Source organism: Pinus tabuliformis, chromosome 6 (genome assembly GCF_031772625.1).
Source record: "Pinus tabuliformis cultivar Carrire ecotype Pingquan chromosome 6, CPIR1, whole genome shotgun sequence".
Classification (NCBI taxonomy): domain Eukaryota; kingdom Viridiplantae; phylum Streptophyta; class Pinopsida; order Pinales; family Pinaceae; genus Pinus; species Pinus tabuliformis.
Genome location: NC_142292.1, coordinates 678,167,191 through 678,172,107, shown reverse-complemented (window position 1 = coordinate 678,172,107; position 4,917 = coordinate 678,167,191). Strand labels below are relative to the sequence as shown.

General features: G+C 37.8%; 1 protein-coding gene across 1 annotated transcript in view; it reads right to left on the bottom strand.

Moving 5' to 3' along the window:
* The window catches only part of LOC149260460 (ribonuclease 3-like), a 4,927-nt gene extending 3,824 nt beyond the window's left edge, over nt 1–1,103 (bottom strand). Inside the window, exon 1 of the mRNA XM_089380054.1 lies at nt 975–1,103. The gene's annotated coding sequence lies outside the window, so the exon portion shown is untranslated. The remainder of the gene's footprint in view (nt 1–974) is intronic.
* Between the last annotated feature and the right edge of the window lie 3,814 nt (nt 1,104–4,917).

Below are 4,917 nucleotides of genomic sequence, written 5' to 3'. Positions count from 1 at the left end.
AGGACACTATCAATTGTAAGTTGAGAGCATACCTAGCAAGAATTCCTACAATATTCTTCACCAGTTCACAACTGCTAGATCACCTTTTCTCACAATAAGCAACAGCACACTGGGTTGACTCTTTCTTCACGAACGAGCAACAAGGGCGAGAGCAAGGAATGTCAAATGAGCAGGAGTTTGAGCAAAGGACCATAGAATGAGCAAGAGTTCAAAGCAAACTAAGAATTCAAAACCTAGGCAAGGCAATTACATTGAATGCAAACAATTACTACAATTTGCAAACCCAACACCACACATTAACTCTCTTCATCCATATTGATCAGATCTCCTATCAATTTTTGGACACCCAATGGCACCATGTTGGAGGACTAACGAAGCAAAATGAGGAGAAGGTTGAGCCAGAAATTCACTGAAAGGAACCTCACCAAAGTCAAAGGAAGAGTTAAAAAAGCTCAAAAAAGTAGAAGCAACAGACTACTCCCATACAATTCACAACAAAAGCTATGCCTTTCCATTTCATTAATGGATGGTAAATTGTCAGTTGCCTCTCACTACCCATTCGATTAGACTCCATATCAAACCCCTTCTAGGACAATATGCATAAAGCATTCACTTCGCAAGATTTGTACAGTGAAATAATTGTAAATCAATGCCTGCAATTTCATTAGAAAAAGCATTTGCAGCTGAAAGCTGTGTCTGCCATTTCATTAACATTAACAAATAGTTTTGCTGCACAAGCAATGCCCAGCTTCATTGAAAAACAATCTTTGAAATTCTTACAATTTGCAAGAATCATACAATGCATTTAAAATACCTGAAGACTTTAAAATAGATAAAAGGCCCTAAATACATTACATGATCTAATAAGCATTTGAATGAGTTATTACTGCCCGAGATGTCTAATTTCAAAATAACATGAGCTGATTTTCGATCTAAAATAAAGCATGTAAAGATGTAAAGATTGGCAGACATACCAGGAAGATGGCGACAGGCGTTCTCATATCAATTCTAGCACTCCCTTTCTTTTCAATTCTACCCATTCCACATGTTTCCACCACCTCCTCTGGACCATTCTTTAAGTTCTTTTCCACCACCACCACCACCTGTTATAAAAAGTTAAAACTAATACCTCTTCAAAAAACTCAGAACAAGTTTTCAGTTTAATAAGCAGTTTTTAAAATGCATTTTTTCACAAAACATGTTTAACGAGGTCTATCTTCGATGGTCCCCACAAATACTGGAACTATTTTTGTTTTTAAAGCTATATTCTTTTTCAAATAAAAACACAATTAACAAGTGTTGCAAGGCAGCTTAGTCCCTGCCATTCAAATTAGAAATTATGCTCTTGAAAAAATTGCATATATAAGGTCCTAACATGGTACATAAAAAAACATAACATAAAACTTGTGATCTGATATCAATCATCAAATAAAGTGAAAGGAGAAGATCAAGATTTTTGGTGCCCATGACATTATATTGTACCTTTGTCATTACTTTATGGAAAATAGTTACTCATATGTATCTCTAAGCGTGCAACTGTAATGATGAATTAATTAGTGATGTCGAAAATATCTATAAATAGCTATGCTCACTGTCCATGACACTTTTTTCCCAGGGAAATATCTAGGCAGATAAACCTGAAGATCACTTCCCTATTAACAAAGCCTAACCCCGAGGGCATTGAGGAGAATTGACCCAGTGACCTCTCATTAGAGACAAGCTTTTAGCAACGGGAACTCAACCAATTGAGCTAACCCTCGAAGCTGTTAAAATTAGAAAGACGTCGGAAGAAGATAGCTTGACAAGATTTGAAGCTTCAATATAAATCCATAGAGCAGGTTCTTCGTGATCCAAGTAGCTTGATTGTTTCTTGCTTGTATACTATAGCTAGCTTTCTCACAATAAATGACCTCCTATGGATCTCTACCATGGAAAACAATTATCAGAGCCTTTAGAGACTTGACCCAGTGACCTCTCATTAGCAAGGAGCTTTAGCCAACAGGAACTCGACCAATTGAGCTAACCCTCAAGACTCTTAATCTTAGAAAGACATCGGAAGAAGAGAACTTGACAAGATTTGAAGCTTTAATATAAATCCATAGAGCAGGTTCTTCATGATCCACGTAGCTCGATTGTTCCTCGCCTGTATAATATAGCTAGCTTTCTCACAATAAATGACCTCCTATGGATCTCTACCATGGAAAACAATTATCAGAGCCTTTACAGACTAAAAACGCTCCTATATGTCTATCGTTAAAGCTAATTAATCAACCATTGTTGGTTGCACCCATTATGGAAGAGATCTGTCCATGACAGTTACCAAAAGCCAATCTCATAAAACTGTTACAAAGATGTACAGATGGTGCTATGGTGTTTTCTTGGTGTTCAATTTGTTCGTAGACTGACTGTTGCCGTCATCACCTGAATTGTTCAATCAGTATCGAAAGTTAATTTGTGGTTTATTATTGGGTTGTCTGGTGGTTATATCTTTGAGCATCTTCCTACATGTAGTTGATCTAAACATAAACATGGTGGATTTACAATTGATTTAAATAAGTTGTTCAACAAAACATTCAAGTGAAGCATGCCTTCAAGTATGGTTGGGGGAAGGTAAAACATATTGGGAAGAAGAAAGAGGAGACTCAAGGAAGCTAAAAGTCAGTGATTAACCATAGGAGTTGATGGGATTTCAGATTTTGTTAAGTCATAACTACTTGTACATTGCTCATAGATATTATGAGCCTTTAAGGAATTTACAGCTTGAATTCAAAGATTTAGTTCCAGGTTTTGATTGAAAATGAGGAAGAACTTGCACATCAACTAGGGAGTCTTGTGAATGTCCACTTTTCATGTTGCTGTGACTTGGTTATACTTTTTGGCTCAATGGGGATCTGGTAAATTTGAAGCATCCTTAGAACTTGTGTTGCTCCCTTATGCAATGATACTGATTGGAAATTATGTATGTAGTTCTTGTCATTGCATTTTTTCTTTCTCAGAAATGATATCAGGAGTTTCGACCTGCTGATCATGGGAAACTTCTGAATTGTCAAGCAAATGGATTTGTAAATCTGTCCATATGGGCTGTTGTTGTTTCTCTGATTGCAGATGGCTTGGTAAATCTGTCCATATGGGCTGTTGTTGTTTCTCTGATTGCAGATTTTGTTCGCAGTGATGGAGTTGAAGCACCAGCTATTCTTGCAAAGACCCTAATATGGAATGTTGTTGTTGCTGGGAAAGTTGATTACTATGTACCAAGTGCCACTGCTTTTGTTGATCGTCATAATGTAGTTGAAGCTGATTCATTAACTGTTGTTGGCTCGAAAGTTGATGTTGGTCAATCACCTTTTGGTGGTGGTTTGAAGATAACTGCTGGCTGGTTACAGCTGCCATTTGTACAAACGCCTGAATAGATGGTTGTTGTTGCAAGTAGTGGAGTGGTGTCTGGTTAATTTTCAACCAGACTCAACAATGCAAATTCTTTAATGAGTGAAGCTTGGCTGCAGATCCTGACAATGGAAATGCATGTTACATGTTAAATATGAAACATGGATGCGAATATCAATATTTCCAGACTAAAATGATAATTGGTAGCACTTGATGCACCCTGCAAAAAACCATTTGATGATTAACCTTAAGCATAAGCACTATGTGCATTGCAAAAAAAACATTTGAACTGCATAAACCAAGGCCATGAAATTGAACTCATTTATATGACTACGTATGAGAGTTTGCATTATTTCTTCCATGTATTTGGTTTATTCTTCCTATGTATTTGGCACTATTAGTCATCTACTGCTACTGACACTGCAATTTCAATGTGGGGCTATAGAAAATAGATTCTATTGATCCAAAATGGGCAAAAAAGGGTGACCTTACGCCCCTCCAATACAAGCGAGAAAATAGGTGTAGGAGAAGTGTGGGTGAACCGACCAACTTTTAATGATTTATGAAGTAGTAGAGTTTCAGTTTTGTTAGCTGATCTACTCTATAGGCCCATACATAACTGGGTGGCATGGCATTGATTTACTTCACTGCACTTTAGTAGTGGCAGATATCTCCTAGGTAGTCAAGGTATAGGGAGAAGTAAGATATAGTGTTTCAGGTGGTCCATTCTTTGTTTGGTGCCTTTGGTAGAGATCGATCCCATGCACACACCAAAAAGAGAGGAAACGCTAATGGATGTTCGCTCTGTTGTCTTTTCTTATGCTTATGGTGGCCAGGTCTCGGTCCATTCTCAGTTCTTTGGTATCAGAGTGCCAGCTCCTTGATTAGGAGATTGCCTAGTTCTGAAGATAGATGCTTTATTCATGTAGAGGGAGGATGGAAAATATTGAAATATGTGATTTAGATGTTTATGGTGTCACACCTAGCCATGGTTCCAAAGGTCCCTGAGCTATGTAGGTTATGGTTCTTCAACAAGATTGTTACTAGATCATAGCAATCCAATTCATTCAGTATGACTGTCTTTCCTCTGGCACCAATCAAGGTTCCCAGCAACATAACAACATAAGTAGATTGGTTGGTTCATTCAGTAGGCTTCATTGATTAGTGTTGGATTGATTCACTGCACTATTTCGAAACAACTCTAACATTAACCAACGCAGAGATGTTGCAAGAAGCATGACTTATGAGAATTGAGAAAGGTCCTTACTGGGCTACTGCGTGAGTGATTGGATATGAAGCCAGCGTTACAGCCTTAACTTATGAGGTCACCTCCAGCAAAGGAAGGTGTACTGCCCTTCTCCAGGTGTATAGCCAAGTGATTAGCGGTTATAGTCATACCCCACATGCATAGATACATGCAAAAGTGCGAATCCTTCTTCACTACACTCTCCGTGACTAGAAATTCAAATAACATATATGAGATATTATTTGGATACCACCATCAAGCCTTCTATGCATTTAAAACCACTTTAC